General features: G+C 26.6%; 1 protein-coding gene and 1 long non-coding RNA gene across 3 annotated transcripts in view; one reads left to right on the forward strand and one right to left on the reverse strand.

Annotated features, from left to right (window-relative positions):
• Positions 1–14,262, forward strand: part of LOC107436484 (CD109 antigen) — a 142,897-nt gene that overhangs the window by 37,633 nt on the left and 91,002 nt on the right. The gene's annotated exons all lie outside the window — the stretch shown is intronic.
• LOC147816620 (uncharacterized) lies at positions 3,436–6,451 on the reverse strand. The gene is made up of 2 exons (XR_015435939.1): positions 6,311–6,451; positions 3,436–3,835 (listed from the first exon to the last, which is right to left on the reverse strand). It is a non-coding gene; the product is annotated as an uncharacterized LOC147816620 (long non-coding RNA).

Below are 14,262 nucleotides of genomic sequence, written 5' to 3' on the forward strand. Positions count from 1 at the left end.
TTGTACCTTAGATTTTGCTTTTATGAACCACTCATTGAAATAAGCATTTAGTGGTACCAAAACCTGTTATTTACCAGATTTGAACACACTTTTTTTTTTTACCTATTTGTAATTTGCTTGCACTTCATATAAAAAGGGGTTTACACTATTACCAAGATATTAATTATAATAATTCTTAATGAAAAATATTTCTGAATTCTTTGAATATTGGCCACTTGAGGTGATCATCTCAAGGGATTCCATCTAAGGCTTTTTCATAGGCAATTATAAAATATGTACATTTACACAATTTCTTTAATTATGTAGCGTTTAATGATACTTCAACAATTTCAATGATGTTTTTCTAATCAGATATAGGTATAAAAAAATAATATTTATTTCTGTTTATTCCAAGTCAATATAATTCATGGATTTTTTTCCAAACAGTTATCCTCAAAATGGAAATTTCTTATAAATTTAGATATTTTTTAAATATTTAGAGATTTAATAAAATAGCTTTATAAGAATCAAAATTAAACACTAAATATCATGAAATCTAATATCTTTTATTTTCACACATAAAGAACAATATTACATAATTTAGTAACAGTTGCACACAAATATGGAAAAATATAGAACTTTCACAATATTTTAAAATTATAGATGTAGATTTTGAACAATTTGTATGTTTTATAACATCAAATATGTTTAATCAAATGACTTTACAAGTGTAAAATCAAAGATTTCTTTCTATTGAAATGAATTTTTTTTTAAAAGCCTGATTTTGGCGAAGCATATTAACCCATTAGGCGCCATCATTCCCATTTTGGGAACATTAGCTTTCAATTTTTTTAGAACTAACCCAAGTTCGTGATTTTTTTGATTTTTTTTAAAAAAATCAGATTTTTTTGATTTAAATCAGATTTTTTTGATTTTTATTCAAATACACTGTAAGAACTTTAATTTATGATTAAAAAAACTTTATAAATGCTTAATCAAAATTAATAATAAAACTATATTATAACAATATTTTAACTTACTAAAATAATTTTTCATTATAATACATAGCTTTGAATGCATAGCAACCATTTTGAAACAAATGCATGATTGAAATTTAAGGACTAGTTCAAATAGAAAATTTAAAGAATACTTTAGTAGTCTGTCTAGGTTTTTCAAAGATAACTATTTTGTGAAAATGTAGACATAATTTTTGAAAATTAAAAATTTGGATTTATCTTTTCTTACGAGACACAAAAATAAAATGTTGAGAAAAAAGTATTTTGTGGAATTGTTCTACCGTTTTTCCTAAAGTTGTGTAGGTACCGGTAAACGGTAGTAAATTTCACTTGGACAGACCCCTGTACTTTAACTATTCAAACAGAGTTTCAATTAGCAAACCATAATCTTAATTTAAAATTTCCTTTTTTTTCCGTTTGATTTTTAAAATGACAAAATAAATGTAACAGATTGTGTTTATAAATGTAGTCATTCATCAAAAAATAAATATTTAATCTATATATTTTTATATTAAAATATTCACTTTTAATTCTATATCAAAATAGATACGTTAAGCTAAAAATATTTTTTTTTTAAAAATCTATGTACTCATAGGAATTTTTTTCCACAAAATTTCGTTATAGAAAATCAGATGTCAAAGATACTGTAAACATATTATGAGCAAAAATACCAGTTAATAACCCTACTGTTTCAAATAGAGTTTGAAAGGGAAGAATGACACTATATCAGGAAAAAAATATCTGAATTTATTGGCCTTTTTCTTTTCTTTCTATTTTTGGCAAATTGGGTATTTTCTTTTTAATATGCTTTTGAAAAAGCTTCAAAAATATACATTTTCCACCAATAAATATAATGTAGATTTTAATTCCATGCTTTTTCTTTCAAACGGTAGAATTTTAATTAACAATATTTACATTATTTTTTGAAAAAAATCATGTTTAATAATTACTTTCTACAGCTATGCAAGTCTATATTAAGACAGCATTAAATGTTTACTTTAATCTGTGCTTTCAATCTCAAGAATCAAAAGACTTTTAAAATTGTAATTTTCAATATGTTGGAATTTAACACACACCAAGAAAGAAAGTAATTTCGTTAACTAAAATTAATTAATGCAACAATTTATTTAAAATAAATTTTGAAACTAAGAAAAGAAAATAATAAAAGTATCAATAATTTAAAACACTGTTTTTTAACTTTTATAATCAATATATATAAAAAAAAATTAGTTGATTTATATCAATGATTTTTTTAAAAAAATCATTTGATTTAAATCATGATTTAAATCGTGATTTAAATCAAGCTGATTTAAATCAACAAACCCTGGAACTAACTGCACTTAATATTATTTAATTGACAATTTTATTTGAGCTCTGAATATATGAAAAGCATTTTGCAATTTTTTTTGAAAGCTTGTTTCAGAATTTTTATTTTTTATAGTATTTTAAAAATCGTGAAATTCCGCATTTTTATCCCCAATCATTAAACATGCATTTGTTTTATAAATATTATTAAAATAAAAATTATTTTAACTTAAACTTGATTACAACAATCTAATGTACAAAATAAAACTAATCCATAGAGAAATTGTACAATGGCTAGTTTACAATTGAAGAAAAAAGACCTTGTTCCCTTTTGGGGGAAAGTATTGGCGAAAGCTGTTTTCAAACGAAAAACAAGATGCAGATTATTTTAGCAGAAAAATATTTTTTCATGACAATAATATATGCACTAACTTAATAACGCAGAACATAGCGTCGTTTCAGGTTTATCTTTATATTACTACACTAATCTAATACGTTGCCAAAAATAAACCTCAATCTATGTTTATTTCCTCCCCTCAAACACGATAAAACATCTGCATTTTTCAATCTCTTCCCCATTCATTGCACGTTTACTCCTCCCCAACAGCAAAATGACTCTAAATTTCTATTTGCATTTTTATAAAATAATTAATTTATAATAAATTTGTATTATGTTTAAAAGTTTCCTACAGAAAAAATCTATCATAAAAAATTTCTAACATTTTCCTTTGGCTAAGAATTTTAAAATCTGGCAAATAATTTGAAATACTTAGTATAGGCTATGTATATATATATATATATATATAGTAATATCATAATTAAAGGTCAATAAAGAAAAAGTGCTGGTAAAAAAAGAAAACACAACACTTGAAGCAAAATTATAATGGCAAACATACTTAATACAATGAGTAATTTAACCAGTGAGAATAGCCTAAACCAAATTTACAAAAATTACAGTTTAAAATAAAACAAAATTAAAAAAAATTAGCACTATAATGAGAAAATAAAATATCATAGTAAAAGGTGATAACATATAGATAAATTTGCTTTACAGAGTGGAACAACTGTAAGTCAATTTTACTTGGAGATGGTAAGATTCGTTTAATGCAGACTCTTATAAAAAAAAGTCCACATGTTTCGCAGAGAACTTTTATTAAAACATTTTCCAAATTTTGAAAAAAATCAAATGACACACATTTTTCTTTCTTTTAGTTTTCACTAGTTATTAATACAGAATCACAATAATTCGGAGAAATAGCAACGGACATTTAAAGGTTGTATCCGGAAGAAAAAATGCTCAAGTTAAACACTTTGCTGGGGGAGGTACATGGGCAAAGCATTTGCAGAGGAGGCCTGATCAAATCCTTCCCACAGCATCCACATTATTTATAGTTTAGCATTGACCACAGTGCTGATGTAAAATATCCTCAGAGGTAGTTGGATCATGGGTTTGAGTCCCCTGGACGCCAGACTAACTGTAGCAGGCTTAGTGGTTTTCCTCTCCATGTAAGTGTTTTATCATGCATTCAGCTCGGCTAGAACATTTAAAACAGGACTTATCAATGTAAGAGTATTTTATTTGAATAAGTAGTTAAAAGTTTCTATCACAATGTACACAAATACATTCATGAAGATTTTATTACATTAAGAATAGGTTTAGCTAAAATAATTTTTATATATAATATTATTGAACTAATTTAACACGTTGAATGCCATAGGGGTCACCGGTGACTGGTGCTGAGTTTTTTCGTAGCGCCACTGGGGTCACCGATGAACGGCGAAACCTCGATTATTCGAAACACATAATTCGAACAAATTTTTAATGCTCTAATTTTTTTTATATTATTATTATTACTAAAATGAATATACTGAATATACTGAAAAAATCATTTTGGCCAGACGGGCAAGCCATGAAAATTAGTGTGGCATTCAACATGTTAAAGAAAAAAAAAAGTGTAAATCTATCTAAGCTTAAATACATAAGAAAGTGCAAGGATTGTTTTTAACACAAAACAAAATTGGAGTCAACAAAGAAAATTCAAATGTAAATCGAAAAGTAATTATTTATAAAAATAATTATTATTTATAAAAATATTTAATAATTAAAAACATTTTTTTGCATTTACTGGAACACAGTCAAGACAAAGTAACAGCAAAAAAAAAACTATTAATCATTTAGTTATACTAATAATATAAATTTAGATTACACAAACATTAAATTGCCTTTCAGATAGCAAAAAAAAAAAAAAAAAAAAAAAAAAACAATTTCACTGCATCAAGTTTATACACATATCAATCCTTACAATCAATATATTTTCTTTCTAAATATTATCAAAATTGCTTCGCTTCATATTTTTTTTACTACAGTTCAGGAAAAGCATTAGTTATAGATTAAAAAAAGTTTTTTGATAATGTTATTCTAAGTAACACAGGTAAGGTAGCAATAACAATAAAAAATAAAAAAAAGTTTCTTAAAAATTATTATCACTGATGCTGAATTAGAAAGTTTTACTAGGTAGCTTTTCGTAGCAAGAAAACATGGAGTATAAAGTGTTGAGCATTGAATATGAAGTACCAAATATTTTTTTAATAAATTATTCAGTATATATCGATAAAGCATTAAGAATTTATCTTGGAAAATGCCAGTGACACAACAGCGATTCTGCATATCTAATCCATTTGTGATCCAATGAATGTTATGCAAATAATTTTTTTATTTTTTATATATAGTTATTGATATCAAAATTATGTAAATTAAACTGCTCTAGTTAACAATACTTTAATATTTTTTAAAAAGTTCAAGCTGTTAAGTACTTGGCATTATATTATTTTAAACAAAGAGCAAGGTACTCATCACCGCCCATCACTCAACCATGACCAAAAATCCTATTTCTAGGGCTTTACTTTTTAACGGCCATGGTTAAAATGCCATGTAATTTTGATACTGGTCAGATAAAGTGGACTCCGCTTGAGCTAGCTCGTTTGAATCTTCTGCATGATAACCAATGAGAGAACTTTCACTTGTGGCATAATTTATATGCAAAGTATACACGCCAGTTGTTTTATACATTGCCAGGATCTAACTCATTACCCTAGTTCTCTAATAAGCAGTGTGAAAGATAATTTAACCAGCTGTGCCACAAGAGCACCCTGGAGCAAGCTATTAATCCTTTTTAAAAATCAAATAAATTAAATTTCAATTTGAAATGCTAAAATTTTTAAAACGAATTTCACAGTCATAAATAATTATATATCCCATGTTATCTATTTTGAGTCATAAATTCAAAACTAAAATTTGAAATTATACACTGAAAGCTGTGATGTTAGAATAAAACATTTTTAAACATTAGTACTTTTTCAAAAAAAATAATAACTAATTAAAAATTTATAAATCATTAGAAGATTGCCTTTTTCTCCCATGCTTACACCATATTTAAAATATAAATAAAGCATAATCTTATTTTTTTCTTCAGGTTTATATCAATTGTAAGTTTAGTAACAGTTTGAAATAATTATAATTAGATATCAATGTCAATTGTTTTCTAAAATAGCTAATGATTGAAAGTATACTTTTCATAATTATAATAAAAATTCGAAAACATTCTTCGTTGTTTTTTAAATTATTCAATCATTCTGTGAGAGAATTTCTGTGATAGCTCTCGAATGTAAACTAAGATAAACAAAAAAGCAAATTGGTATTTCAAATAAAAATGATTTCTTATTCATAGCAATCGCCACATTGAAAACCTCATACAAAATTATAATCAAACACTACAGAACAAATATAGGGCACTTTAAAAACATTCCTCTTAATATTATAATGATAAAACATAAATAATACAACTACAACAGAAATGTAAACATAACTAGGGTTAGCTCTCTCGCTTAAACATTTTTATAAGATTTGTAGCATTAATAATTCACTAATAAAAATTGAAATGTATTAATAAAAAAGATGCCGTCGTTACTTAGGAATTAATATAAAAATAAGATACAAGTATTAAACTTACCAAATTCAAGCATTTTTATAACATCAATAGAGCACATTTGTAGAAAACTTCTTCCATCGGTAGCGTGGATGCGAGGGGACAGAAAACGTATTTCGTCATAAAATTTTTCACTGATGTGCGCATGCGCTTGTTCTCCGTTACATGATCGTACCGAAGAAAAAGAAATGAAGCGAATTTCAGAGGCACGAAAGTCTTTTTGTACCGCGCATTGACTGGCGTTTGCTTTGGTACCTTTAATTTGTTGTGGTGCCTCTCATTTTTAAAGGCACATTAGTTATGTGCCTCTTACGCGAGAAAATACACGGTACATTTAGCCTGTGCCTCTGAAATCAGAGGTACAGTTTTTAGAGTGTATGGCTTACTTTAGCAAAACGGAAAGATTGATGCAAAGTTTGAATGATTGTATGATTTATATAAGCAACATATAAAGGTTGCAGAAAGTTTGAATGTTTGTATTATTTACCGTAGTTACATATGAAGGTTGTAGAGAATTTGAATGATTGTATGGTTTACCTTAACATATAATGGTTGAAGAGAGTACACACTTTAAAAGTATACACTTTACCACACTTTGAAACTTCTGTGTGCGCGTTAGAATAATTTAGCTTTGTTATAGGAGCTTAAGTGTGTAATGTGAATGTTGCTCCAAGGCTTTTGCTTTTTACCAATTGTGATTGAAGACATGAAATTTACAGATAAATATCAAAATCACGTTTTTTTTTATCTGTTTTCATTACTGTTTATTAACTAATTATAGAAATTCAGCTAACTATCTTCACTAACTTTTCAAAAAAATTGTTTTTTTATTTAAGAAGTATTATATCATTATCACCATGTCTAATGATCAATTTCAATTTTATTTAATTTTAAAAAAAACGAAAGGTGAATTAGAATTGAAAAATAAAGTTACAGCAGACAATATTTTGGCGACGAGTTTTGCTAGAGATGAAAAGGATAATACTATAGGCGCATTTTATTTTTACACCTGGTTGAGACAAAATTATTTTGTACTGCCTATTTTAAGTGAAGTTCTTTCCTAATTGTTGAATATAAAACTGATCGACTCCTCCCATTGTAAAATATATATTCATTTTTTTTAGTTTAATTAATTGAAAACTAAAGTAATTCTGTAGTAAAATATAATAAACAATCAAATTAAATAATTAAATAAACATTATCAATTAGTTATATTTATCTTTCTTGTTTTCTTTTTCAAAATTAATAAAGCAAAAAGTAATTGGTCGAACTTCTATTTAACGAACTTCCATTTTGCGAATTTCTCTATTTTGCAAATTTTTTTGAGGAACCAAGAACACTTTGGAAATTTCTTCGTAAAATAACTTCCAAATAGCGAAGTGAATTTTCTATTTAACGAATTTTTCTTTGAGATCCACTTTCCCTATTTAAAATTACTTTGCAGTTATAATTTTATAACAGCAAGTAAATACAGTCAAAATTTTATGCATAAATTTAGCTGTTTTCAGTTGAAAATGTATATAGCATGATAGTGAAACACTGAATAATGTTTTGCTCTATTCTTGTTTTCCATGTAGATTTCTTTTACGGCTAAGATTTATAAAATAAATAGTAGATACTAGTTTACAAGATAAAGGTGCATCAATTGCTTCTTTAATTATGTTTAGTGTTTATGAATTTAAAACCTGTTTTGTGTTGTTTAAGCATTTTAGAAGGTGATTTTCTACTTAACGAATTTTCCATATAACGAACTTATTATCGGAATTAAGCAACTTCGTTAAATAGAGGTTATTACGACTATTACTCGAAAATATCATTTCCCAGAAAATATATCTAAACTTCTACGGTCAATACAAAATATAAATACAGTAGGGAACCGATTATCCGGAACGATCGGGACCATCGCTATTCCGGATAACTGATTTTTCCGGTTTTCTGAATCTCTACAAAAAGCCGTTTTTTTTATTGTTAAACCCAACTAAAAAAAAAAAAAAATTGGAAATAATCTTAAAAAGAAGAAAAAACGATGAAGTAATACATTAATGATTATTACCAAAATGATGTTAAGGTAAACATCTTTAAAAAAAGAACGAAAAATCCTAAAAATCTTATGAGGAAAAAAAATTTTTTTTTTAAAATTAGCGGGAAAATTTTTCGAATTTCGTTCCGGTTTTTTGGTTTTCCGGTTTTCTGATTTCCGGATAACGGGTTCTGTACGTACTTTAAAATTGCCAAGTGAAATAGTTGAATGAGCATAACGTTTTGTTATAAAAAAATTTCTCCATAACATAGCGCAATATAGACTTGTTCCCTTAACTATCATTCGAATGCAATTGATAAAACCATTGAATTGCGGTTGAGCCTCATTCATTGAAATGCCCCCTAGATCATTGGCATCAGTGACTTTTTTTGCTAAGTTGGCGATATTAAAGATCCCATCTCCTTCCTTCTGATCCAGTGGATGCTTTCAACGTTTGATGGTCTATACAAAGTTTAGAAGGACTTTTTAACCTGTATTTCGGAGATATTTCTTCTATGTAAGAATTGCAAATGCGGCTGATTTTAAGAAGCTGCTGCATGGGCAAATTTTAAAGGCCGTCGTTCCGTGATAAAAACATGCTCTTTTATAATCGGTCTCTAAGACAGGTGTGTTTTAAATTGTTTGGAAATTTTAAAATTTAGTTATCAACGTAATATTGTAGAATTAAATTGATGCTGATACAGATTATTTGGCGTAAAAGAAATCAAGTGTTAAGGGTTGTTTTTTTTTAATTTTATAAAATAACATATTTTAGAGAAGAAAAAAATATTACTATATAATATCATGAAATTTTAAAAATAACTTTATACGTTAACATTAAACTTTGTCTAAATATAGCCATGACTTAACCAGATCAATAACTTAGCTGTTACATATTAGGCAGTTTTCGTTATGCACTGTCCCAAAAGCAACGTGCTTATGATGGGTAAGACAACTCCCTATTATTCATAACGTTAAAAATATCATTTTTAACATTTAAATTTTTTTAAAATTTTTTTAGAGGAAAAAATATAACTATATAACATCATAAAAATTTTAAAAATTTCCTCATACGTTAACATTGAACTTTGTCCAAACATAGTCAAGGCTTAACTAGATCAATAACTTAGCTGTTACATATTAGGCAGTTTTCGTTATGCACTGTCCCAAAAGAAACGTGCTTTTGAGGGGTAAGACAACGCCCTATTATTTATAACTCTAAAAATATCATTTTTAACATTTAAAAATTATTAGTGTCTTTCAATGTAGCTGCGAAAAATACCAGGAGAATTTAAAATCTAAACTACTAATATTTTCATAAGTTAGACATATTCTTAGCAATTTATGTATTATAATTTGTATTATGTAGTTATAGATTAAAAATTTATATTTATTTATATACTTACATATTTAGAATAATTTGTAAATCATTTACGCATCTTTGCTTTCTCTATTATAATTATATAGTCAAAGAAATTATTTAAAGTAGTAACAAACATTGCTTATTTAAAACTAATTTTTATTTTGTATTGAATAATTTCGCCGCTTTATATTAAATCAAAATTCAGTTTGCCGTTCTAAGGCTACTAATAATGCTAAATATTTCCTCTTAATATAGCCCAACTCATAGTACGTACAAGAAACAAATTCTGGTAAAATTACCTTACATTTCCGGTAAAAAAACTAAAATTCCGGTAAATGAAACCAAAATATATGGTATTTAAACATTCATTTGGTAGTTTTTTCGTTCATATGGTAAAGGTTCCTCAGAAATTCGTGTTTTTAAAATAATAGCTCTTGCTTCCACACTTTAAGTGGTTTTAATGACTTGCTCTAAGATATCTTGATAAAGTTACCGAATTCCCCCACATTTTCCAAATTTCGTCGCACATTAAAAGATCATATTTTATTGTCAATTTTACCAAAATCATTACCGAAGCGTTTCGGTAAAAAATTACGAAGGTTTTTGTTATTCCCATAAATCCAGAAAAGCGATAGATTTCACCATATTCTGGTAGTTTTCACCATATTTTTTTCCTTAATACACAAGAAAAAGACCTTTTTTCAAAAACAGATATTTTTTTTCTCACAAGGACATATCAAGCATGCAGTAAAAGCGATGATTTTTAACATCAAAATATCAATTAAGTTAAATTATTAAATATGATTTCTTTAATTCTTTTATTTCCAAGTCAACTGGAACGCAATTTACTTAACATCGAAATATAATATGTTACGTAACGTAAACAATTAGATTGTATTTTGAGGTTGATAGCTCCTTAATCACTAGATTTAAGAGGTTCCATCAGATTAAATTTAGGTAGGGATGTAATGAGCAAGTCTGTACATATGCATTACTCTCTATAATAGCACATAACTCGCAAAAAATCCAATAGTAAATTACTCGCTAAAACATACAATAGCACACTACTCGCAAAGAATACAATAGAAGTATTACTCACAAAAACAATAGCGCTAAAAATTACAAAAGCACATTATTCGCTGAAAATACAATAACACACTACTCGCTAAGGAATGCAATAGAATAATACTCACTAAAAATACAATAGTACATTACTCGCTAGAAATTACAAAAGCATATTGCTCGCCATAAACACTATATCACATTATTTGCTAAAAACTATAATAACACACTACTAGCTAAAAAAGATAATATCACATTACTCGCTAAAAATATACTAGTACATTATTCGGTAAAAAATACAATAGTACATTACTCGCTAAAAATTACAATAGCACATTACTCGCTAAAAATTACAAATGCGCAATACTCACAACAAATACAATAGAACATTACTACTATAAAATACGATGGTACATTACTCGCTAAAAATTACAATAGTACATTACTCGTTAAAAATTACAAGAGCATATTACTCGCCAAAAAATACATTAGCACATTATTCGCTAAAATTACAATAGCACATTACTCGTTAAAAATACAATAGCACACTACTCGCTAAAAAAATTTTCCATTTAATATGTCTATTGAACCTTCGAAGAATAACTTGAAAATCAATTAAGAGGAAGGTAAATTTTTTGTTGTAAATATTTTCCCGGGAACTTTGAAAGATTCTTTATTTTACTTCCTTTTATGAATCTTTTTATATTGACTAGCTTTTATTCATTCTCAGACATTTTTAAGAGATGTAGATCATCAACAATGCATTTAATCACCATTATAAGAGAAATGCATTCCAGTGCTTTCAACATGAACTGAGATACTAAAAACAGGCATTAAAATATGCCTGTTCATGCAAGCGGGGGTAAATCAATATTTATTTTAAAATGAAATTTTATTTTGGGCATGTTTTAGAGATCGTTCATGTAAAAGGAAAAAACCATTACACCTTGAGTTTGTGCACTTCGTTCGAGAGTAAAAAAATGGTTCTTTTGATAGAACAAAGCAAAAAATTCATTTTTAACTTTTCGTTAGATGATGCTTCATTAGGAAAGAAAGAAATATTTCGAACAACTTTTGAAATCAAAATTTGTTCCTGTTTTGAAAATTTCCAAAACACTACAATAATCTACCGATGAAAGTAAAAACTGTAAACTTTATTTTATGATTCCTTTAAAACTTTTTTTAACTCATAAAAACAAATTATATGTGTTACTTCTTATAATAAATACTCGAGTTGTGCGTTTGAATTTATTTTGGTAAAATTTTATGCGTTATAGATTTTTTTCGATTGAAAAATAGCGGAAGTAAAAAGTTTGATATTGGAACAACAAAAAGAACATTATCTAAATATATTATTTTTAAAAAATCGTAAAAATTTTGTCACAATTTTAATTTCTTAAAATTTGGCTAATTTCGTACAACGTTCAGAAGAAAATAAAGGAAAATTTTTTGTTCCAGTTTGGGAACTTTTATTAGTTATATTTTAGAATTTAGACATTGTTAAAAAAAAAAGAACAAAAAATTGCACATAAATTTATGGCGTATTTCTTTCAATACCGCGTTCTTCAAACTAAATAAATGTGTGCTTCCAGTAATAGGGAATTAAAAAATTTTTCCCTTGTTCATGATTAAATATTGTCTAATGTTTTGAATTGTTTTTTTTTTCAAAATTCGCCTGTTTCATTTCTTTTAAAATGTCATTTTTACAACAAAATAAAAATTTCAATTTTCTTAAAACGTCCGAATATTTTGAAAAATCAATACTTTCCAATTTCTGTTCGCACTTCTATAGGCAGTATATTGACAAAAATTGCAATATTTTTCGATTTTTTTTTCTAAACCAATTGTTTATAATCCTTTCTTATCCTTCTGTTTACCAATTGGTATTTTCCAGGAAAAAATATCGTTTTTGCACCCATTTGGAATTTTTTTTTACAGAAAAATAAGTTATTATCTTTGAAATATCAGTTTCATATTTGAAATATCAATATATAGGTATGAAACAACCACATATATAGTAAGGATTTTCCGGTTAAAAAAAAAACCATAATTCAGGTTACTAACACCAAAATATATGGTATTAACAGCATTAATTTGGCAATTTTTCCGCTCATATAGTAACCATTTGCCAGTAATTCTAGTCTTCAAAATAATGGTTTTTATTACCACACATTTAGTCAAAAATACAAAACTGAAAAGTAAATTTAATTGAATAAATGATTTTTATGTCAAGCTCTCTATATTCATGATAAAATTACCAAAATTTATCGCATTTACCAAAATTTTATCACACATTATAGAACCACATTTCACTCCGAATTTTACCGAAATAATTACTAAAGCGCTTTGTTTAAAAATACCGAGATTTTTGGTCAAGGTAACGATAATCATACAGCCAGAAGTATGGTAAATGTTACCATATTCTGGTAGTTTTGACTATATTTTTTTTCTCAGTCTGTAACATAGAAGTGTTTTTTTTTAATGCTTCATTAAAGATACTCTCGATTTACATTTGAAACATTATTGTTTTTCCTGATACCTTTTTTTATCCCATCGTTTGGGCCATCACTTCAAAACGACCAATCTTCCTTAAAAACCAATCAAATCATCTGATCAAACTGATCAAATCATCTAGGTGATTCCGACACTAATGGGATGTTTTTGCATCAAAGTCTGAATCTTTGAAATATTTCAAAAATCTTTATTGAATATTTACTTTATGAAAGATTATTTTTCTCAGAATAAATTGCACCTTCAAAAAAATCTTTATTGATTTGTTTCCCTTATTATGGTATGTATTTTAACGTGGGATTAGTTTGAAATTTTCAGCCGTTTATTTTTTTATTTACGTTTAAAGTTGATTTTTGATTTTAAACAAACCCTCTTAAATTACAAATCTCAATTTAAAATCATATATATTGAAAATATATGTTGGAAAATATATATATTGAAAAAAATATTCCAGATGAAACAAAAAAAGATTTAAAGGAAGTATCCCCCTCAAATATTGGGAAATATCCACTTTAAATATTATCTAATTTTCAGTTATAAGACGTCAGTAAATATTTAAATTTTTTCTACCCATAGTTCTTGTTTTATTCATTGAAAAATATGTAGAACTTTGAATTTGATGAAAAATGAAGAAAAAAAAATGGAAGAGTGAATGCACCGATATTTTGAGAAAAGAAATGATAAGAATAATTGAACTCTTATTAAGAGTTCTTGTTTTATCAATTGAAAAATATATAGAACTTAGAATTCGATGAAGAATGAAAAAAAATAGAAGAGTGAATGCACTGATATTTTCAGAAAAGAAATGATAAGAATATAATTGAGCTCTTATCAACAGCTCTTGTTTTATTGATTGAAAAATATATAGAACTTAGAATTCGATGAAAAATTAAAAAAAAAAAGTACAAGAGTGAATACACTGATATTTTGAGAAAAGAAATGATAAGAATAATTGAGCTCTTATCAACAGTTCTTGTTTTATAAATTGAAAAATATATACAACTTAGAATTCGATGAAGA

Source organism: Parasteatoda tepidariorum, chromosome 1, assembly GCF_982258835.1.
Source record: "Parasteatoda tepidariorum strain Cologne lab strain chromosome 1, Ptep-v5.0, whole genome shotgun sequence".
NCBI lineage: Eukaryota > Metazoa > Arthropoda > Arachnida > Araneae > Theridiidae > Parasteatoda > Parasteatoda tepidariorum.